Source organism: Bombyx mori, chromosome 26 (genome assembly GCF_030269925.1).
Source record: "Bombyx mori chromosome 26, ASM3026992v2".
In the NCBI taxonomy this organism is placed as follows: Eukaryota; Metazoa; Arthropoda; class Insecta; order Lepidoptera; family Bombycidae; genus Bombyx; species Bombyx mori.
This window is the reverse complement of record NC_085132.1, coordinates 8,201,770-8,227,588: the sequence shown is the minus strand read 5'-3', so window position 1 is coordinate 8,227,588 and position 25,819 is coordinate 8,201,770.

Below are 25,819 nucleotides of genomic sequence, written 5' to 3'. Positions count from 1 at the left end.
TATTTAATCTATTCTCAATTTGACCACAGACGTCAAGATCAAAAGTATGACAATTAATAGTATGCATGCGTGTGTGCGTCAAATACATGGTATGTAGTGTGTGTAATGTTTTCTTTATTTATGTAATGTTTATTTTATGCATTATTTAAAAAAAAAGATTAGCATTGTGCACTTCTTCTCTATATTCTCTATAAGTGTGAAAAATTTCATACTCCTCCGTCCGCGCAATTTTCGTAAAAAGGGATACAAAGTTTTTGCTTCACGTATTAATTAATATATAGATTGTTTAAACTGTAAAGCATAATAAAATCTCATAATAAAACAATTCAGATTTAATTTAGTGACTCTGTCTTAATCGTACACATTAATTACTCCACGGGCTCTTCTAAACGATAACTATACAAGTAACTTAATGAAAGGATTGCTTGTAATACTCATTCTCCGTGAAATTTATTTATTACACTAGAATTTGTAGACACAACAACGACGAATTTCAAAAGCAAAACATATTCCTTCATAATAACAAAGTTACCCAAGTTTTGTTTCCAGTTAAAAACGTAAAGTTTGGAGTTTGGCACTTTTACGGGATCGCCCGGTCCGTCGCGTCGCTTTAACGAAAATTGTAAGTTTACTTTTAGGTGACAACAAGGAGCTGGTGCAAGAGATGAAAAAAAAGCGATTTATTTGCAAATATTTTAGGAGTGAAATCGGGCCATAAATGAAATCTAGCTTGATGGTGTTAGTGTTAGTAATAAGCTTTTAGTAGTACAAAAAAAATCAATACATTTTATTAGTAGAATACCACTAAATATTTCACTTGGTCATCCGCTAGCTTAGTTGCAAATGCGAAACGATATACGGATTTTTTTTTAATAATAGTAACCAGTCAGGGTAGGGTCAGTGTTTGATGGAATCGAGAGGAAATTATTATTATGATTACGAGGCCACCATTAGGTTAGAGGGTGTGACGTCAATTGATTTGAAGCAATTCGATCTTACATCTCAGAGTAGGCTCAAGCAATTACTTAACAACATCAGATGAGACAGGATTTTATTGTTTCTTTGAATATAAACTAATTACCATTCTATGAATGATATCGTTACTAAGCAATAAAAAAATTGTAATATGGGCGTTTTATAAACACGAAAAATATCAATTTAAAGAAAAACAGTTCAGTACTTTTTTTCCTCTATTTATCTTTTTTCTTTAGTAGCTACTGATTATTCTGATTAGCAACAAAAAAGGTTTGAATTATTTTTTGCACAAGAAAATTTAACAACAATAAAACAAATGTCAATATTATACACAAAATGAATCTAAATTTATGTAGAGCGTTAATATTCATGGTCAAATTACAATCGCTGGGCCCTATTTAAACACAATTGACAAAACCGGTTGACGAATACATATAACCTATTTTAAAGTAATACGCACGGCAAACGTCAAAATTACGTGGAAAAGCCATTAAAAGTTATGCGACAAAGATTAAAAGGATCTAAATGAACCCGGTTCCAAGTTTTATATCTCCAGGACATGTAGCGAGATGGCGACTTGGAAATAAAACAGCGGCAAGTTGTTCGTGTAGTTGAAGTTGGGGATTTAACGCTTGCTGCGGCCGAATACCGCGTGCCCTAAAAATAAGACAATAGCGTTACAGTTTGACTAAAGTAGGCGACTTTATTGGAACGAAGTTCCTTATCGCGCGTTGTGAAAGGGGGCTAGACGGAAAAAATTCTTACGAAAAGTTGTCACGACACTTTTTAGATCCGTCATTCTGACCAATCAACGTGTAGGCGCTTATCGCGTGACATTGCTCGTATCCGATTGGTCCACGTAATGAGTACAGTTTCTCGAGATAGCGTTTCAACAATAGTAATTTAGTTCATAGTATTGGTTTTTTCTTCTTCATAATGCCGTAATTTATTATTATAACTTAAAAAAAAATTACAATTCCTTCACTAATTAATCGAAAGGAACTTCGTTCCATCCGGGTGTCCCTTGACACCTCTGAAGTTTTTATTGCTTAGATGGGTGGACGAGCTCACAGCCCACCTGGTGTTAAGTGGTTATTGGAGCCCATAGATATCTATAACGTAAATGCGCCACCACCTTGAGATATAAGTTCTAAGGTCTCAGTATAGTTACAACGGCTGCCCCACCCTTCAAACCGAAACGCATTACTGCTTCACGGCAGAAATAGGCAGGGTGGTGGTGCCTACCCGTGCGGACTCACAAGAGGTCTTACCACCAGTAATTACGCAAATTATAATTTTGCGGTTAAAGTAAGCGACTGTTTATTCGTTTTGTATTTACGAATAAAATTCGTCTGTATACAAAATAACTATCTTCACTTTATTAGACCGAGTTAAGATTTATGTATTGATAAAGACAAACAGAAAATCTTTCACCAAGCGGGTGCATCATATATGGCTCGGTAGACCGACGGTCCGAATGTTGTGGTTTGGAGCTTTTAAATATGCAAGCTTATCTTGAAAATGTCGCAAGTGAGATTCAATACTTGTGTTGTATAATGGCTACCCGCCACAAATGTATTTAAAAAATAACAAGTTTGATTACTAGTGGTAGGCTAAATTATGAATCCATACGGGAAGGCATTATCAGTTCGGTCATTACAGTATGAGATAGCATTATACAATTATGATCCAGACCGCCATTTAAAAGGTAGGTGGTGCATTCATTTATCTATGTCATGACTGATGCCTATGGGCTCTAGGTGAGCCGTGAGTGTGTTCACCTTTCTAGGCAATGTATAAAATAAAATGGTACTAAGTGACTTAGCTATATAGAACTACGGACTATTTACGAGTATGAACAACAACAAACTCATCATGTCTCGAGGTGGGTGGCGGCATTTACTTTGTAGATGTCTATGGGCTCCGATAATCACTAAACACCAGATGGGTCATGAGCTCGTCAAGACATGTAAGCAATCTATACTAATATATAAATCTGCAGTGGTTTTTGCGGATGTTCCGTTATAGCTACTGAACCGTGCATCCGATTGACTTGAAACTTGGTATCCATGTAGAAAATACATGTACTTAATGGATAGGCTAAATTATATGAGTGTTAAACTCCCTAATAATAATGAAAATAAATAATAATGTTAATTTTAAACGCCCAGCGAAGCGGGCGAGTACAGCTAGTTAATATATAAAATAGGGAAATATTAAAATAACCAAACACCGCTTAGCGTTCGCATTCGCATCACATCGCGAAGCACGGCTTCGGCGATGACGTAAGGCTTTTAAGAAAACAATAATTATGGTGACGACTCATCAATTCATTCGTTGTAGGATTTTTAATAATATTGTAGATGAACTTATAAATTAAGAACCAACAAAACTTTATTCGCGATCTTCTATTACTTGTGCCAAGTCCCATCGTTCTAGTTTCGAAGAGGGAGCGCGATGGCATCACTCTACGAGGCTTGCACTCTGCGACACTCGACTCATACTGTTACTACCTGTTAGTATATATCATTGCAATGACAGTATAAATTACTTGTGTTTTCATGAGACTCAGTTTAGTTTTCAACATTATTCCTTTTCTCTTTAAATTGAATGTTCTATGCTGGTGGAAGAAAAGCATACGACCCATCTGATGGTCAGCAGTCATTGTTGCTCATGGACATCAGCTAACGTTGATGCAGCCAGGCTACAGTCAAATAGATTTCGCTACTAAGGAATCCTCTTGTATTTGGTGCTTTAATGTTATCTGTAAATAAGAACTTTTCATGACGATGATGAGTTTAAGAAACCACGCATGACAGTAACTTTAAATCGTTTTTATTTTATTACTTGTAAAATTCAACAAAATACATATTAAAAAAAAGTGACGCGTGTTATCCCGCTGGTCGACAAGAGGGAATACTAGAACGCGGGCGCATCCTCCTGCCTCTGCCCCCATACGTCCCCTCTGTCACTCTGAACATAGTGAACTTTTTACTACAAGCACTGGTCACCGTCCTCGTCGAACCCGTCGCTTGCGACGAAGAGCTCAACGAGTAAATTAACCCACAGACACAGCCCACTGAGTTTCTCGCCGGATCTTCTTAGTGGGTCGCGTTTCCAATCCGGTGGTAGATTCTGCGAAGCACAGCTCTCGCTAGGGCCAGTGTTAGCAACACTCCTGGTTAGAGCCCCGTGCGCTCACCTAAACGTCAGGGAGAAGCAGAAATAGACTCTCAAGGCTCTCAGCATAGGTAGAGAAAAAATTAAGTGTGCTTAGTACGAGTTTTTTAAAGTTCTCGATCGCGTTAAAGTTAACTCAAATTTGTATGCAGTTGGAACAGTGCCCCTAGCGGCAAACGTAGGCAAACGTTCCAACTCCATACAAATATGAGTTAACTTTTACGCTATCGAGAGCGTTAAAATACTCGCACTAAGCACTAACAACTTAAGTATAATCGTATACGTAGAAGCAACCATTGTTATGAAGGTCCCTTAGACCTCAAGATATAATAAACTAGCGGCCCGCTCTGGCTCCGCTCGGGTCTTTAACAAAAATTTCAACGATATTTGACGTTGTTTTATTTTTTTTAATAAAAGAACACCTATTGCGGCGTAACTATAATAGTTAAACATATGCTGTCGCGACACTTTTTGTAACTAATAATGTGTTCTACAAATTCGTAGTACATTATTTTATTCTATCATGAATAGTTTTCGCAGGGCACGAGATGTAAAGAATATTTTAGGTAATTTTTTTACACCTTGGGTTACATTATTTTAGTTTTAGTAAGGATCCCTGATTTTGTTCAAAAAAGATTATTGCCTATGTCGCTCGGAAACAGTGTAGCTTCCAAACAGTGAAAGAATTTTTCAAATCGGTCCAGTAGTTTCGGAGCCTATTCAATGCAAACAAACAAACAAATCTTTCCTCTTTATAATATTAGTATAGATAAACTCGTGCGCTTACCGATAAAGGAACATCAAATACAAGAGAGATGTTTCAGCATCGTGCGTTTTCCGCTCAATTCGCGGCTGATAAATCCATTAATTTCACATTCGGAAACACGAAGCGCGATAAGCAAACGGAAACGACGCGAATATGAAAATTACGATGTAAAATAAGGATGGCACTTGTCTCGTATGTAATATTTTTAATTTACATGGTGAAAATAAAATGTGAATTGTTATAAAATTTATGTCTTTTCACGTCGGATAATCGAAGTGTAAAACATATTTTGCCTTATAGTATCTAATTGCGATAAATTATACTAATTGTAATTGTGAGCTCGGGTAAGTCTATTTCTGCCGCAAAGCAATCATGCGTTCGACATCGAAGGTGAGAGCTTTTGTAAACTGGGCGCCATCTGTTGGCTTAAGTAATTAACATGATATCAAAATCAGGTACTAGGTAGCGTTCTGATACTTTTGAATTTAAATAAAAATCGCTTTGAACATAAATTTACTATTTACTAAATTAGAAAATAAATATTATAAAAATATGTAAATGTATCGATCGATAACTGCATCCGAACTCGCCTATCTAAGTCGAAAACTAAACTAAGATTTTAAACAAAAATTTACTGTATGATTTTTTAAGTTTCAATGGACAACCCTATGTGAAGTCGGAATGCGCGTTCATCGCAAAACGTTGTGATCGCACGATAATGAAAATTATTCGCACGAATTCGCGTGCTTTATATTTGTGGAAATCGGTTTGTTGTTTTACGTATTTAATCATTTTATTTACTTATGAACCGAATGTCACGTCACAAAACTTCATAAAAATTTAATGATTTTAGTAGTGGTGGGGCTTATTACAACCCTCAGCTGCTAGTTAAATCAAATCAAATCAAATCAAAAAAAATATATTCAACATAAATGAAAGTACATACTTGTTGAACGTCAAAAGAACTACCGCCAATTCACAAGAACTAGCCTCCGTCCTGAGAAGAATTGGCAAGAAACTCAGCGGGCATGTCTTTTTTTTTACATATAAAATTATTATTTATTTATTTTTTAATATTAGCTTTATTTTAAATATGAATTTTTTACACTGAGTATTATAACGTAACAATTACTACAATATTGAAATGCCTGGAGCGAGCAACTCATTCCCACTTTGTGCAATCTTCTAGATAATCATTGACTTTATAGTAAGCTTTATTGCACAGATGTTCTTTAATAGTTTTCTTAAACCTATGTATATGTAGGTTCTGAACATCATGTGGGATTTTGTTGTACAGGCGCACAGACAAACACCCGAATGAATTTCGTATCTTATGTAACCTACCATGCTTCGCAAAATAGTCATGCTTTCTGCTTCTAATAAATATACTGCTGTTGTCTTTTCAGTTTCACTAGGTCAAGTGGTCGAGCCTGTACCTGGTGTAGAGATAATGCATGGTAGGTGCATTGACAAAAGAATAACAAACAACAGCAACAAAACAAAAAAAAAGAACAAACTCAAAACAAAAATCTTCCTAACTAAGCTTTAGTGGTTCATACATCAGTGTAAGTTGATGTATGATATATTGTGATGCTTTTGTTTTTTTTTTTGTGTAAACTTAAATTTCTAAAGTGCTATGTTTTTCCTTTGTTCACTTTCTACTTATATGTGATTTTGATGGTGGCAACTTATTTAGTTATTGCATTAGCTATTTTTTAAAATATGATATGTTTGTTTTGTACTTTTGGTTTCATATATCATAAAATAATAATTATTATTATTTAATTATTAAAATAATAATTCAATATGCTTTAGAGTAAGCCGCAAAAGTAATTTAACTATGTCTGCGACTGTCAGTGGCATATACTAAACTCTTAAATTTGCAGGTGTGATTTTGGTGCTTTTTTACCGTTTTTTTTCCTCATAACGTACAAAATTTTATGGGGAATATTGTACCGTCTCAGATATTTATTTAGCCTGGGCATCGCATGGTTACGACAGTACCGGCTATCGTACCATTATATCATATAACAAACCAATATATCGGTATATTGATATCGGCACCTCGTTTTTACCATCGCACCGCCCGCCACCGGAGTAGAGTTCATCCATACTGCCTAGAGCCACTGCGGTCATCCACAGTGCGTTTCCAGAGGTCTTTTTTGCCACGTACCATCCGGCTATGGAATGAGCTCCCCTCCACGGTGTTTCCCGAGCGCTATGACATGTCCTTCTTCAAACGAGGCTTGTGGAGAGTATTAAGTGGTTGGCAGCGGCTTGGCTCTGCCCCTGGCATTGCTGAAGTCCATGGGCGACGGTAACCACTCACCATCAGGTGGACCGTATGCTCGTCTGCCTACAAAGGCAATAAAAAAAAAAAAAAACCGTCTCGATGTTATCGTGGGCACGAAGTTGTCTAATAATTTATATCTGTGTTAGGTACTCCATTATATGTACCAGGGTAGAAGTTTTCTCTTAATGGACATGCTAAGTTCATAATGAGCAGCTTTGTTTCTTTTGTGAACTTTTCGAAGCGTTGCCAAGAGGCATGTCACGCCATTATCTCGCAACAAACACCGTGGCCAAAATATAAGATCTAGGAAATAATACTGTCTGAATGTTTACGGAAAAGCAATCGATGTGTTGAGTTAAAAAGTTTTACTTTTACAAAAAGGGTCGTAGTAAAGTTTACTGATGCTAGGTAGTATTGGGACCTAGCACTGGTAGGCGCTACCATCTTTGACCAATCAGATTTTCGATCCATTTTTCAATTCCGCCCATCTAACACAATTAAAAAAGGCTTTTTGTTTTTATAACCATCTAAAGTAAAGGTCATTTTCGCCCAAGATCAAGGACAATCGGGGTCATTTTAAGACGCCCATTCCTGTATAAATGTAACGTAAATTTCCAATAAAAGCGTAATATTGTTGAATCTATCAACCCATTTTAGTGGCCAATCGACGTTAATTGATCGGGAATTGTTGGAGTAAATTTATTACGTTTTATGTGTTGCCTGTGGAGATACTAAATGATATTGGGATGTGTGATACGAATTCAGTGTTTAGTGGCCTTTAATAATAATAATTTATTTAGGTACAAGGTCTTGACCTATGTTTACTATAATTCAAAATGTTGATGTACATACATATGTACGATATTTCTAAATACAAGTGATTCTATTTCAAGGCATTTTAGGTCTTACAAAAATATTACAAATATTATAATTATCTAACAAAAATAAAATGAGATAGGAGCCTACATACATCACCACGTAAATATTGTTACACCGGTAAGAGTAACGCCATCTATCGCCGAATAGTCGAACGAATATCGAAGGATCTAGTAGCATCTAGAACGCTCGAGAAGTATAACGACATCTAGATAGTGGAAACACACAATACTAGACTTTTGTGGAATGTTATCGATGATTCTAGGGATTCCGTCTCGACTATAAAAGCGTTGCAGAGATAGAAGCACGCAGCCAGTAAGTAATCGGAACTACTCGAAGTGAAACCGCGAACGGATCACCTGAAGCGAAGCGGAAGAAGCGAATTGAGAATTTTAAAGTGTTTGTGAAGTGTTTTAAGTATTCTAAGTGCTAATACAGTATTAACTTGTGCTTCTGTAGATTTTTTTTATTTATCCCGAACCCCAGCGCGTAACAATTTGTTGTCAGAAGCGTAACAATATCATCACCCCCTTTCTGCTCACCTTCAGAGATCAAATCTAGAATCCAATTAGCGTTTTAAGTTAAACATCAAATCAGCTCTACAGCTTCTTGCCAACAAAATCTATAGATTTGTTTTAAATCTTAAATTACTTTGAACCAATGAATTCATTTAAACTACAAATTACATACATCCGTACTCTTAAGAATAAAGAATCGAAAGCGATAACTCTGCTTTGAGAGCCTTAGGCATTTACGAGCGCCCCTCAATAAATCTATTTAATGCTTGCATCGACGGCTGGAACTGGTAATTTACAGGCTTAAGACTTTTTCACATTGTAAAATGAGATCTGCTTAAGGATTTTTAAGCAATTGCATAGCTTCCATCGCGGGCCTTGAGCGCGGCGACTGAATCAAGAAATTCCGTAACGAAAATAACCTGACACCCCCACTACGCCTACTATGTAGCTCGCGTTCAACACATTCACACGTTGTGTTGGTGTAGTGTTTGTGAATGAGCGCGCGGCGTGACGTCGCACTGCATGAGCATCCTGAAAAGTCTACCCATCTCTCTCTCACGCGGTCTAGCTTATGAGTGTGAAGGGGAAAGTTAATGTTTTGCTTTTGTTAATGTTTATAAATATAGCGTGGTCTTATTTTTATTATTGTTTTAATATTAAATTATTATTTTCTAATTGTAATTGCATAAGTTGATAAAAAATGCTTTGCAATAGCTTTACCGCGGCAGTCCCCGAGTGCCACACGTTTTTTTTTTTAATTGTTTACATTCGTAAGCTAAATAATTGCGAAGTGAATGGACACCAACTTGTAATAAAAGGTCCAATGTTGTTGGTAGCATGTTAGATAGCATTCGACTCAAGACGGAACGCATGATCATTTCAGGAGAAATACCCACACTGATATTCTTATAAGCATATCTACTGTGTGGTTATTTGGTTATAGTTTTAACGGTCTATGATCTAATTATTCATTTCCCAAAGTGGGCGATAACGCCCCCTTGTGGGCACCGCAGGCCTAAAGGGGGGTGGTAAGAGACCCAGAAAAAAATGGGGGCGTTGTGTAGAGGCTTGGGAGGCGATTTGTAATTTCATTTAGGATGACTCTTAGACACCGACTGAACTCTGACTATAGTGGTTTTTAAGTAGGTGAAAAAATGGGGGCGCTAAAAAATAATTTATTCTTAAAGTGGGCAGCAGACAAAATAAGTTTGAGAGCCCCTGATCTAATGGAAAAAAATGTATTGGTGTCCTTATATCAACGATTATATTACAACCGGCAATTTCCGTTAATTGCAAAATTTATCATATGTAAGTCTTTATGACCATTCCTCACATGGTGGTAGGACCTCTTGGGAGTCCGCACGGGTAGGTACCACAACTCCGCTTATTCCCGCCGTGAAGCAGTAATGCGTTTCGGTTCGAAGGGTGGGGTAGCCGTTGTAACTATATTGAGACCTCAGAACTTATATCTCAAGGTGGGTGGCGCGTTTACGTTGTAGATATCTATGGGCTCCAGTAATCACTTAACATGAGGTGGGCTGTGAGCTCGTCCATCCAATTAAGCAATAAAAAAAAAAACAGCTGCAAATTGATTAAATGCTCCAATCAACATTAAGGCCATTGTACCTAACTATGCGAGAAATTTCAATATTTTTTAATGGTGGTAGGACCTCTTGTGAGTCCGCGCGGGTAGGTACCACCACCCTGCCTATTTCAGTCGTGAAGCTGTAATGCGTTTCGGTTTGAAGAGTGGGGCAGCCGTTGTAACTATACCGAGACCTTAGAACTCATATCTTAAGATGGGTGGCGGCACTTACGTCATAGATGTCTATGGGCTCCGGTAACCACTTAACGCCACAATTTTTTATTTTATTGCATTGATATTCATCAAATCTCAAAGTAGCGTTGTTGTACCGATATTTTTTGAAGAACCAAAAATTAAAACAAATTTTAAACCAAATAATCCGAAAATAATGCTAGGTAAAATAAAAAAATGTACCATAAAATGCCTAACGTGACCCTATGAAAAGACCTTTCCGTACATTCTTATTACCTTCATTCACTGCAAAATGGTTACATTGAATGTCAGAGCGATTTAACCAAGAAGTTTAATAGCCATTTGTTTACAAAACGACAGTAGAAAGTTTAGGGTTCATCTGAATTCCAGTTTTTACTTTTCTCACACTATCATTTGAAGGTTACGAAGGACAGGTACTAAATGGTCAGGACCTAGAAGGGTTGAAGTTCAATTAGTTCAACCGAAGCTTGCTTAAAGTCTGCCTAAAGCTCGAATTACCAATTTGAATAAAATTCCAATTTCTATTCAGTTGAAGCTTTTGATCTCGATTAATAATACTGAGTGCTGGAAAGCTTGGAAGATTTTCTAACATTAAATTGCAACAATCATAATATGATCTGTAATTGTGTTAAATGATGGGTTGGAAAAGACATTTATAATCTTTTACTTAAAGAGGAATAGAACAATAAGTATGTAAGAATCTTATAAGTAAATTTATCTATATTATTAATTGTATAGAATTCCAAAAGATCAGTCAAATTTCTTTTTTTATTTGGGTAAAGTTTTTTTAATAAATATTTAACGATTGGAGAATCAACTAGTGGTAAGACCTCTTGTGAGTCCGCATGGGTAGGTACCACCACCCTGCTTATTTCTGCCGTGAAGCAGTAATGCGTTTCGGTTTGAAGGATGGGGCAGCCATTGTAACTATACTTGAGACCTTAGAACTTATATCTTAAGGTGGGTAGCGTATTTACGTCGTAGATGTCTATGGGCTCCAGTAACCACTTAACACTAGGGGGTCTGTGAGCTCGTCCATCCATCTAAGCAATAAAAAAAAAAGATGATAATAAGCTTTCTTTGAATCCCACTGTCATAACAATGTTAATACCAGAGTGAAATAGCCCCAGATATAAATGAAACCCGCTAAAATTGTAAATTTACGTAATTCTCGTTGGCTTTGGGAGCGCCTACGGGTAAGTACCACTCACTCTCTTGCTTATTTCTGCCGTAAAGAAATCATTTGGGACAATAATTGTCTAATAAAATAGAGATTTCCATTTCTTGTCCCAACCTGATCTTTGGCTGTGGGATGTTTAAGTTGCTGTAACTACGTCAAGTGGAACATTAAATTAATGGTGCATGTGGAAAATTTGGATAAACTTAGACGCCATCTCAAAGATGCGTATATACGAAAACAGTTCATAGATTATTATTTAATCATACAATCCTGGGGACCTCTCTAATTTCCCCATTCTGTGTTGTAAACACGAGTTGACTCGGGAACCGGCGTCGATATATTGTCTTAAGCAATATAATTTCATTATAACAACACTCGTGGGCCGTATATTCATCAAAGTCATGAGCAATTTGCTTTGACTGAAAATTCATTAGGCTTTGTTACGTATTTTGGATGTAGGGGTGTTTGATTGATAATATTGTCCCTAGACGGGCTCTTTCAATTACGACACTCCGATATTCAAGCCTGTAATTATATAATATAATAATAGTCTGCAAGCATAAGGTTAGAAAATGTCAGTCGGTTTTCGGTACGCTATTACAATTCAGATGGTCTACTGAGTTTCTCGCCGGATCTTCTGAGTGGGTCGCGATTTCGATCCGGTGGCAGATTCAGTAAAGCACCGCTTTTGCTAGGGCTAGTGTTAGCAAATTATCTTAGGTTGAGCCCGTGAGCTCACCTGTCCGTCCATGGATAGCTGGAATAGCTTCTTAGACTACCAGCGACCTACTTTTACAACTATTAATAATAATACGATTGTATGTCACAATATGGAATCCGAAAACGGACATCATTATAAACACAATCTCAAAGTATACACTACAAGGCTTAAACTAAGGTACATAAATATTTTTACTTAAATTTAAAACGATTATCTAAACAGTCTTTTTATATTATATTTCATGAAATAATTTACACGATAAGTATAAAATCTAGAAACATGAATTTGATTTTTAGAGAAATATTTGTTACTTTCATTACCTTGTCCTTCTTTCTATCTAATATTTATCCTCTACGGTGTCTTCCGAGCGCTATTTGAATTTCAATTTTGCATAAAATTTCAAATGAATCAGTCGGTAACTTATCCGAGAAATAGGTGATCGGCGCATCAGGTAGTTTCCCTTCTTGGTCTAGACGCAGACACTCCGGGTCTCAGGAAAACAAAAAATCGCTAATCCTGATTATCCTAGTAAGGATAACGGATCAAACTGTTTAAAATATTGAATTGTCATCGGTCCTTAATAAGTATGCCAAATTTTGAGTTAATCAGACGTTTTGAAGGGGGTCAAAATCATGATCAAAGATTCCGTTACAAAATAACGTACGTATAAAGCTAATAAAAGCGTATTAAAAGCTACGTATTAAATTATCAAGAAACAAGAATCGAGATCATTTTAAATCGTCTTTGATAAACTATTATTGTACTTACATTATATTTGTCTTAACACAACACTGTACAAATAAAAGGATCGATCGCACAATGTCTACCTGTGGGGAGGTCGGCATCTTCTCTGTAACCATAAATATTTATACTAAAGGACAATAATGGAAGCTGTTTTTTCAATTACTCTTTGACTGAGTATTAATTTATGTATATATTTTCCACGAATGACTATCTATAGTTTTTCGGAAACCAAAAGCATTCCTTTTCGACATATTCCTATTGGGTGTATTTCAACAGTATCTGAAAGACGAAAATGCCCTTTGATATTTTTTTTCAAGATATACGTCCTATTGCTTATATGGACGGACGATCTCACGGCCTACTAGGTGTTAAGCGGGCATCGGACCCCTAGACATCCGCTACGTTGATGCCGCCGCCCATCTTAAGATATGAGTTATAAGTCCCAGTTTTTACAATACAAAAGCTAATAATTTGTTGTTCATATTCGCGGGATATTTTACTCCGAACATAATATAAAAGTCAAACACACCATTTCAACAACAACTATAATTTGTATAGTATTAAAATATGTATAAACCAAAAATAAAGTAAGCAACGCCAGGCACTAGAACATACAAATTAAAACTAAAATTACGTTTTTACATCTATATATTAATACGTGAAGCAAAAACTTTGTACCCCTTTTTACGAAAATTGCGCGGACGGAGGTGTATGAAATTTCTCAAATTTATAGAGAATATAGAGAAGGAGTGCACAATGCTAATTTTTTTTTTAAATAATGCTCAGAAGATACTTAATATCAATAAAGAAAACATTACATACACTACCATGTATTTGACACAACACATACATAAAAATATACTCTTTGTTTACTGTCAATTGGGAAACTTTTGTTATTGTTTAAGGTCTGTGGTCGAATTTTTCAATTCAATAGATTAATATTGTTTGTCTTTAATATTATTGATCTATAGTGCAGTTTTGGCGAATACTGTGATTATATTATCGAAATTTAATAGTGTTTTGACAATAGAACCATAACATTGTTCATAATAATGTTTAAACATAATTTCAATTAATTATAGTCGAATCTCGACTACTGCGGGGTCACTAGTTCCACTTAAATCGACGCGCGCGAATATTGTTGAATGACGTCACGGGACACCTGCGCGTTCGGGAACTCCGATCGCGACCGATAACGCCCGAATGCGTCCTAAAGTAGCATGCTACAAGTATCTTAGCTCTGTATCCCGGTGTTACCTGCGTAGAATAGCGTCACCCTATCTCTTCTAGTGGCTATCATAAAGATACTCAAGGCAGACATCGGAGAGCCAACATCTGCAATCCGTCAAGTTCCACATACCCCGCGTGCCCCCAGGCGTGGAACCCTCGGGCCCCTCCCGAAAAAAAAGACATCGGAGAAATAATAGAAGCGGTATCTAAGGATTATATCAGGAAATTTGTGCTCGCTTTTGGTGGTATTTTGCACTAGTAGAGAAAAGACAGCCTTTAAAACACTTGACTTCGAGCTAATATTCACTAACTGAGTGTTAAATCAGTGATAGCTATTAACGGATAGAAAAAATACAGTAAGAACCTGAAACGTGCTGACAAGTTTTCTTGCTGACAAGCTGGGTGTTAAGTGGTTACTGGAGCCCATAGACATCTACAAAGTAAATGCACCAACCACCTGGAGATATAAGTTCTAAGGTCTCAAGTATAGTTACAACGGCTGCCCCACCCTTCAAACCGAAACGCGTTACTGCTTCACGGCAGAAATAGGCAGGGTGGCGTTACCTACCCGCGCGGACTCACAAGAGGTCCTACTACCAGTTAAAAGAGTTCCTACGAATTGGAAGAAGTGTGTTCATAGTTGGAAAGTTATAACGGCCTCCTTTGAGCAGTGCTCACGGTAAAATTCACATCGCACTTATACCGAATTAAATCCTATGAAACGAATCCAATATTGCTTAAATTCCCATCACCGTCTCATCTCGTCTCTATTCGTGTTCAAATTTGGAATAATAAACTTCTAAGCAACCCGGTTATAATATACTTGTCACGTGACTTTTTTATTGAGTCGTAAACTCAAACCCCTGATGAATATTCGCGTCGCTATCTCATTTCGCAGCACGTTATTCGCTGACCTAAGCCGAAACAACACGTAAGCGCTGAGCATAGATGATATGCAGTATACTTATTATAATACTAGCTGACCCGGCAGACTTCGTAGTGCCTTAATCGATAAATAAAAGACACATACAAAAGGAATCCGTCTGACGGAGGGACATCAAAGAAAAACAAAATTGTTATTTTCATTTAATTCCGAGGATTTTCATATTTATCTACCTTTTAAACCTTCTTTAGACTTCCACAAATTATTTAAAATCAAAATTAGCCAAATTAGTTCAGCCGTTCTCGAGTTTTAGCGAGACTAACGAACCTCTGGGTCTGCGGAGGGACTTCGGTTCCCTCTGTATTTTGTACCGCATGTTCCATGGGGAGTGCTCTGAGGAATTGTTCGAGATGATACCAACGTCTCGTTTTTACCATCGCACCGCCCGCCACCGGAGTAGAGTTTATCCATACTACCTGGAGCCACTGCGGTCATCCACAGTGCGTTTCCAGAGATCTTTTTTGCCACGTACCATCCTTCTATGGAATGAGCTCCCTCCCCTCCACGGTGTTTCCCGAGCGCTATGACATGTCCTTCTTCAAAAGAGGCTTGTGGAGAGTATTATGCGGTAGGCAGCGGCTTGGCTCTGCCCTTGGCATTGCTGAAGTCCATGGGCGACAGTAACCACTCACCATCAGGTGAGCCGTATGCTCGTCTGCCTACAAAGACAATAAAAAAAAAACAGCAATTCATTTTTATATAAAATATAGAGATATGCATAGTCTTCTACCAGACGTCAAACTTCAACGCGTCTGCGAAGTTCATGCAAATAGCTGCAGAGTACACTGACAATAATCCCATTTAGAAAAGCTTGTACTAAAAAAATGTAGTCCAAAGAATTGTGGAAGAAATAGGGAAATTTTATTTATTATTTATTTATGTACACACAAAAAAGAAGACATAGTACAGAGTAATATGAAAATTATGTACAAAGGCACTGCTTATTTCTTAAGAAATCTCTTCCAGCAGACCTGCGAGAGGATTATGAGAATAATAATTAAAAGTGATGAGTGCGTTCTACACAGCTAAAATAACAAATACAACATGAGAATTATAGTAATGTACATACACACAGCAAATATTGTTAAACTTGAATACAAAACATTATAAGTAACACAGTATATACGAAGAGTATAGAACAATGATCATTCGGTCAAATTTTAATGGAACCATGGAAGAATTATAAATACTTTATGTTACCAATAGGTATGCAAGGCCATCCGCTATAAACACCCATCCCGCCTATTTCTGCCGTGAAGCAGTAATGCGTTTCGGTTTGAAGGGTGGGGCAGCCGTTGTAACTATACTGAGATCTTAGAACTTATATCTCAAGGTGAGTGGCCCATTTACTTTGTAGATGTCTATGGGCTAAAGTAACCACTTAGCACCAAATGGGCTGTGAGCTCGTCCACCCATCTAAGAAAAAAAAGTGATTATACCCGAAATTAAAAATTAAATCTCAATCAAAATCCCTTAGCAACTATCCCACTCTTTAAACTGGATCGCATGACTGCTTCGCAGCAGAAGTAGGACGTTTACCAATATCATTATTATGGTGTAAAAAGCTTATAAATATCCTAGTCGAATCAGTTCTGAAATAGGATATTCGTGATGTCTAACCATCTCCCAGGAACGTGTTATGAGCTTCTTCCGACACATCATACGGTCTCTCAGACATGAATTAGAGAAGCTCATAATTACGGGTCGCCGTGGCCAGCCAGATGGTCAGATCTAGCAAGAGAAGCACATGGCGGTAGTCTGTACCATGCGGTCCATGCCACCCATGATCCCTAGTAGTGAGGGAACGATACAGAAGAAGAACCATAAGGTTCAAGTAGAATATAACATTATTTTCCTGGAATATCCCGAACTATTTCTCTTAGGCATGGTTACCCCCTTTGAAAGGGAGGCAGTGATATTGGCTCAAAGGGTAAGACAAGATCGCGCCCTGGGAAAACTGCGTTTGGATCTCTATCGTCTCTCAAATTGTTTGTTTATTCAAAGGTAGTTTCGTACTTTTTATAGGGATTTACTTGTGCGGCCGATAATATGTATAAGGAGTGAAAAGCTATACGTAACGTTGAAATTAAATAAAGCTTACTGACTAATCTACGAATCTACGGCACATCTGGTTTTCACATCTGGTTTTAAGTAAAGATGAGCCTATGACAGCTGCTATGCTAGTGTTATGAATACGATGATTGTGATTGTACGCGCATCATTAAGCAACAAAAGGCTTCAGTTCGAATCCAGGCTGCCTCACCACACGTAGACGATTTGATTCTGAACTCAAAGAGATGTGCAAATGGTTCTTTTTATGCCAATGCGCTTACTACGTCACCACTACAACTGGACTAAGTTATGTGTTAATTTCAAGAAAAGTGGGTAGGTGAAAAACTTGGTGTGTCATTATGACATGGACTTTTTGGGGGAAACGCGAGGAGTGAAGTTGTGTGATTTATTTTATTTTGTCTAATTAGTGTGTTTAAATGTGCAATAACGCTGGTTTATTAACTGTTTAGTATCTGTGAAAGTGCACAAATGTGGGAAAATGAAACTAAGCCGCTGAACGTAACTTCTTGGGATCCGGCAAAAAGCCCACTGAAAAAGTCTCAGTAAATGACCACCATTTTACTGAGATTATACTTCATTCCATATCATCTCATCTCATTTCATTTCATGCTATATTTCATAATAATCAACTTCATTTCATAATATCATTTTTCTTTTAAAAAAGTTATCATTAAAATTAAAATTAAACTTGTCCTAAAGGTTTAGTTACCAGGTCATAAAATCCTTTAAAACAATCACTATGACGTATGTACATGGGCTATGCTTGTCGATAAACAGCAGTTGATAGGTGACTTTTAAGCTCTGATTCCGTTCGTCGCCGGGTGGTAAAAAAAAAAACAAAAGCACACTTGTCTTGTTTCGGAATTTTCCGCACAGCTTGTGAAGTTTCAAGTAGACAAAAACAACGCGTTATATATAGAATAGAAAATGCTGGTATTCGGAGACTGCTCGCTAGTGCTTCAGCTCGGCTGTGAGCCATACGATATCTTTGATCTATGGATATTGCGTTCACGACCAGCAATATTCAAGAGAATTTCTTTAGATGGTTATATTCTTTGAAAATTCACGTCTCACATCTAATATGTTTTGTGATTTATGAATAGCACGTTTCACTGGTATTCTTTAGTTGGACTTTTGTTTATCAGATGAGACTCGATACATGATTTATTTAGGCTCATAATACATGTTACAAGCTTCCACAAATCAATATTATCAACTGGAAGACGCGTACTGAACGTCAAGCTAAAGTAATCCAGCTGATTTATGTAACCTTGAGTCATCATGCCAACTACAACCGCTGCGCTTATGCTTAGTACGTTTCAAATTAATCACAGCAGAACTTTGACCGTTTACTTCTTTTTTTGGTCTCCTTTTTTCTGGGCTGGAGCCGAACCGAACCTATTAAGACATCCCCGCCCCTAGGCGGTGCGTCAGGTATGTTGGACTAGACGATACGCAGATGTTGGGAGCGCACCGTGGGCCCAAGGATGATATTTAGGGTCCTATCCACTAATCGACTTCCCTGCCCTCTTACCCAAGTGTCCAATTCCCCCGAGGTCAGAACCTGGGCGACGTAAGAGGGTTACCGCAGTTAACACTCCAACCAGACCGGCTCAGGACGCCCGACTGACGGTGCCTTCGAGACGAAACGAAGTCTCTGAAACCTGAGCCATCTCGGTACGGCGGCCCAGCCGTAGCCACTAGTGTCCCGGCATACTCCGCTGGGTTAGAACTGACTGGTCAGTAGCCATTCTACTAGCTTAAAATAATTGTGATGATTTTTTTATTGCGCTTGTCATACAGCTCACCTGTCGGTGGTTAGAACAAGAATTAGTTCGACTTTGAGTTCTAGTCTGCCAGTGATCGAAAAAATAAATTCCCAATGTAGGTATTTGTATCGAGCGGTGCAACTAAATCGGACCTCGAATTCTACACTACCAAATGCTCAACAAAAAAAAGATAAAGAAAAATGATTCGTACAAAATGTAATAAAGCATAAGAAATAAGACATAATAGAAGACGTCATGTAGCTTATCTTTCTGGCGAAATATAAATACGTTAATTCAAATGAAAGCTACGCCTAAGTTCGTGAACGTAACGCCAAATCGAGGACTCAAATTGTTATTTTTCAGCTCCTCCTTTTGCCTGAGATTTTCGACCATATTGTTTTTCGGCCCTTAACTAAGCCCTTCGAACTCCGTAAACATTTTATCAACATCATTAAAGAGCTCCGCAAAAACAGCATCCAATTAAAATTATAGTGGCACGTATAGATACGAGATTCGTTCACGGCCTCGTCAGTTCGACTATCGTTTCAATACGTGACGAATTTAGAATTAAGGCAATAACTGTGTCTGTATGAGGAATGTTCGAAACGCGGTTTCCAAGCTTCTGTATGTCGCGTAATTCCATTAGACTTCTATCGTTTGAATGTATTTCTGCGGAGTTGAATTTAACGTAAATGTCATCGGCGCGACGACATGTAAATGTAATTTATTTAAGCCGGTCTGGTCTTGTATGGTGCGTTTGTATAAATAAAAATGTTGACGGGTTTTTTTTTCAAGACACGATTTTGGTTACTGGTTAACTATATAGATATAGTGTAATATCAATACCTGGATATTTCTGCAGCCGCAACGCAATAAATTTGAGACTTCTACCAGCTGTCATACCAGAATTTCAATCAATATATCCCATGTGCATATTAACTAGTTTGGATATTTAGATAATTAGACAATTACACAGATTCGATTTTATTAATGAAATCAGCGTGGTCTAAGACAAAACGCAAAGTGTACTCCTATCAAATGACAAGATTAGATCAGTGTCCAAATGCTGCACGAGAAATTGGTACCTGCACCAATTTCTCCTAGGGAATCTATTCTAAACGCTGGTTGGGCGTATTTTGAGGTAGTAAGCGTTGGTTATTGTTGTTGTAGTCCTAGGGTGCCCCGCTGGTACAAATACCCCTTACAAGTTGCCTCTACTTCACTCTGCCTTACGCTTGCTCTTTAACACCAAACCAAGTCATTTCGACAGTCCTCACCTCACACTCCAAGCTGCATCGCCAAATGTGTACAGTGCGACCATACCATACTATAAGTATCATACACCCATCGCGTAGAATATGCGTTCTGGTTCGAAAATTGGGTCAGCGAATACGATTGAGACTTTGATCTGATGTCCCAGGATCGGTGGTGACTTTCACGCTGTCATGACTATATGAAACGGTAGCCACTTGACCGTAAGTCTGTCTGGCTTCAGACTTCGGAGATCACAATCTTGAAGTTCAAGAGAGATCAACAGAAAGCGACAAGGCACGTTATCAAAGTGAAGTTAAAAAATAATTAAGAAAATTCATGTGTTGTATTGCTTAGATGAGTAAATAACATCACCGCCCAACTGGCGTCAAGTTATTGTCGCAGGCCATACACAAAAAGAATGTAAATCCCATCTCTGACTTTAAGAAATGAGCTCTAAGTGTCAGTTTCAACGGTAAGCCCAGGCCGCATTCGCGGCAGGAATAAGCAGGCGCTATCTACCCGTGTACGGGCTCACAAGACGTCCGACCAAGAGTATAGATGACCAATATTATATTATAAACCATATTTTTTTATCTATTGCTTAGATGGGTGGCCAAGCTCACAGCCCACCTGGTGTTAAGTGGTTATTGGAGCCCATAGACATCTACAACGTAAATGCGCCACTCACCTTGAGATATAAGTTCTAAGGTCTCAAGTATAGTTACAACGGCTGCCCCACCCTTCAAACCGAAACGCATTACTGCTTCACGGCAGAAATAGGGTGGTGGTACCTACCCGCGCGGACTCACAAGAGTTTCTACCACCAGTAATTACGAAAATTATAATTTTGCGGGTTTGATTTTTATTACACGATGTTGTTCCTTTACCGTGGAAGTCAATCATGAACATTTGTCGAGTACGTATTTCATTAGAAAAATTAGTACCCGCCTGAGATTCGAACACCTGTGCATCACTCAACACGAATGCACCGGACGTCTTATCCTTTAGGCCACGACGACTTAAGAGAAATAACCAGGATGGCGTTACCTACCCGTGTGAGCTCACAAGACTCCCGACCAAGAGTATAGACGATCAATATTATAATAAAAACCATATTATACATTTTGATTATTATTTTTATCTCTTATATACAAACCAGTTTATTTTTACGGCATAACAGTTTGCATTCTTCATGCAACACAACGAAAGCTCCGAGGGGAACTTGAGAGCTTTTACGGCAAGAACAAAATAATATGGTACCATAAAATATGATAACTACAGCATTGAAGCTCTGCGCTGTCACGTTGTGCCCCATTCTGGGTCCCTGGGGGAATATTCAGACAAGGAAAATGACACCATAATTACATTATCTATTTTTGATATTTATAAACATATAAATATACTCTTTAAGCTTTGGAACAGCTTTCCAATACATCACCCTGTGTTTTTCTTCTTTTCTCACGTCATTACGGATCCTCCTGATCCATTAACGGTGCTTTTAGGTACCAGAAGCACCGGTTACCGTCCTCGCCGAACTCGTCGCTTGTGACGAAGGGCTCGACGAGCGAATTAACCCATAGCCACAGCCTACTGAGTTTCTCGCCGGATCTTTTCAGTGGGTCGCGTTTCCGATCCGGTGGTAGATTCTGCGAAGCACTGCTCTTAGCATCACTTCGGTTTGAGCCCCGTGAGCTCACCGCTAGTTAAGGTTACGCTGAAATAGCCTCTCAAGGCTATCAGCTTAGGTAGGAAAAAAAAAGAACTCGCGATTCCGATCCGGTAGTAGATCCATTCGCGAAGCAGCTGCCCTTGAGCTGTTAGATCTCCTCCGGAGGCGCTCGCGTAGCTGTTAGCAGATCTGTTCCCTTCTGTCAGAGCCTTTGCTCGCCTACCTGTATTGGTGATACTGGAAAGGCCTCTGGGCAAGAAATCCTTGATTAAAAAAAAAAGAAGGAAATCGCTTCAATTTTCAATTTCTTTATAGACAAGTTCACAGCTTACCTGTTGCTAATGGTTACCGATATCAATATCTTCTTTCTGGTCGTTCCCTCAATGCTGAGGATCGTGACTGTATGTCAATCTTCTCCACTCATATCAATATCTATATTATTGTAAATACCTTGAGGCATGAGGTTGAATTATCATTAGGGACTTTCCACCCGTCAAACTGGAAAGTAGGACTGCTTCGCAGCGTAGTGATAGTATTTATACATTTGACGTAACATTTCAGCACTAAAATACTAAGAATTAAAAAAATCTTTTAAGTAGGAGGTGTGGGGTGATTATCATTATTTTTGATCGTCATATATATAGTTACAGTGTTTCTAAAACGGCAGGCTCCAAATGTTATATCAAACCTAACATGTCGTGTCAGCTTTATGCCAATTCTGAGCTAATTAGTTTGTCTTGGAACTTCGGAGGTGATATGGTGGCTTGAGTTGCAGCGATTAACGCAAAATAATTAAATAAATTTTACCGCTTTTTCGCATTTACCGCAATAGTTTTGTAGTAAAAAAAATTATGAAACACATTTAATATTTTCCGGAATAAAGAGTTGCATGTATCAATCTCTCGTTCAGAACATATCAGGCAATTTGAAAATTGATTACGATGTAAAATCATCACATTGCATCATTTATACCAGGTGCTACTTAGGTCTTATCTTTTGAGATAATAAAAAAGATCGTATGTGTGTTTTCAAATCTCGTTTGACATTCACTCGAGTTTGACCGGCCGCATATATTTTTTTTATATTGCTTAGATAGATGGACGAGCTCACAGCCCACCTGGTGTTAAATGGTTATCTGAGCCCATAGACATCTACAACGTAATATAAATGCGCCACCCAAGTTGAGATATAAGTTCTAAGGTCTCAGTATAGTTACACATTAAAACATTACTTTAGACTATGCTAACGGTTTAAACATATTATAATTATATCAAGTACTTATACTTAAGCATTTTCAAGGTCGGTAACCGGCAGAGGATTTGAAAATCGCATCGTGCATAATCATTTAATTGAGAAGCATTCAAGCCTACGTAACCGGAGCCACACCCTAGTTCAGTAATTATCATATCAATCACACACGAGTCGACCTTTCATCGTAATGAGTAATAATTTATTAATTTCTCAAACGGCATATAATTGGAGCATAAAGGCGCATTGTATTTTGTTGTAAGCGTTCGTGTCTCGAAAGAACGAACGATAAATTATAGGTTAATTTTAATGATCTCATTAATGATGGATTTCCAGTTTTCTGATCGGGTCATAAATTTATGAGTTTAAACTTAATTGGCGTAATATAACGCTTCCTAAAACAAAGCTATCGTTCAACGCTTGATTCGAATTTGTTATACGACATATAAATATATTATTGGCGCATTATTTTATTGTGTACACAAAAGAAAGCGGACGGGATTTTTTTTATTAAAAAAAATTTTTTCTAAGGCTTAGGTACGAAAAAAATAAATAAAACAATATCTCATTAGTGTTTTGAATAAATATTATGCATTTTTCGTTCGATTCTGTGGGATTCATTTTGTTCTGTGGTGTTAGCCGTCATGTAAATCAAGATATTTGATATCTACGATTATTGATATCTACGGTACGATATTTTCAAGCTTAGCTTGCATATATACAAAGTTCGTGAAACAATATTAGGACCGTCGATCTACTGAGCAATTTCACACGGTCGGTGGCAGATTTTCCCTTTATCACTAAAAATCTCAAAATTACTTGCTTGATTCCGTTGATTTTACACAGCGCGAACAATGTCTATATTACCTATATAAATAGCCAGGTCATAAGTATTGTCACACAGTAAAAACTTTTCTTTTAGAATGCTGGCCACAAAAAAGTTTATTGAATTCGAATTTCGAATTGTTCATGAAAATAAAAATGTATACTTTTAGAATTTTTACTCATTTTTAAATATGGAGTGGACGCTTAAAGAAGACCGTGTTGCAGTTATTGCGTTGCATCGTTGCGGTTACGCGCCAATTCAAATTTTTAACATACTGAAAAATTTGAATATAACCAAAAGATTCGTTTATCGTACCATCAAATGATACAATGAAGACTCTAGTGTAGATTAGTAGTAGGTCAAGAAGTGGTCGCCCTCGGTCTGTTAGGACTCCAGCAGTGATACAAGCTGTGAAGGCGCGAATTCAAAGAAATCCCAAACGTAAGCAGAGACTGTTGGCCCTTCAGATAGGGTTAAGCAGAACCACGGTGAAAAGGGTGTTAAATGAAGACTTAGGGCTTCGGGCATATCGAAGAAAAACAGGACATCGTTTGAATGCACGTCTAATGGACCTGAGACTGAAGAGATGCCGCGCTTTGTTGAAGCGGTACGCGGGAAAAAAATATCGGGAAATTCTTTTTTCGGATGAAAAAATTTTTACCGTAGAAGAGAGCTACAAGAAACAAAATGATAAGGTGTACGCACACAGTAGTGAAGAAGCGAGCAACCGTATTCCGCGTGTCCAACGAGGTCATTTTCCATCCTCGCTCATGGTATGGTTGGGAGTTTCTCATTGGGACTTAACAGAGGTACATTTTTGTGAGAAAGGTGTAAAAACGAATGCAGTTGTGTATCAAAATACAGTCCTGATGAACCTTGTGGAACCTGTTTCTCATACCATGTTCAATAACAGGCACTGGGTATTCCAACAAGATTCGGCGCCAGCTCATAGAGCGAAGAGCACACAAGACTGGCTGGCGGCGCGTGAAATCGGCTTCATCCGGCACGAAGACTGGCCCTCCTCCAGTCCAGATTTGAATCCGTTAGATTAGAAGATATGGCAACACTTGGAGGAAAAGGCGTGCTCAAAGCCTAATCCCAATTTGGAGTCACTCAAGACATCCTTGATTAAGGCAGCCGCCGATATTGACATGGACCTCGTTCGTGCTGCGATAGACGACTGGCCGCGCAGATTAAAGGCCTGTATTCAAAATCACGGAGGTCATTTTGAATAAACTTTAGTGTCATAAGAAACTATGTTTTGTTAAGTTCATTTTGCTATATGAATGGTTACATAATGAATAAACTTGTTTCAATTATTTTACATTAAACATGTGACAGAATTTATGACCTAACTAGGTAGGTATATTTCTCGATTGTTATGGAAAATCAATACCCTAATTCATCAATCCTTGTCGCATTACTTAAGGCTTCTAATTGGCAGATACCCCAGAGATGCACGTTACAACTAACGCAGGACGAGGGGAGAGTGTACATAATTTCAGAATATAATATTAACATTAAATTTACAGTGTACGACAAATCGCAAGCCACGTAGGCTTCCTCATAGATTCTCTTGACTTCAGCAAAACTTCGATACTTTAGTACCATAAAAGAGCCGAAACCACCAATACACCTTTATAAACTTAATACTTTATTCGATTTACCCGAATGCAATACGAATAAAAGAAATTATCCATAAATTTCTGTACCGGGCTAGCTAATACGGCGCTCTAGTCGAAACCCATAAAATGCC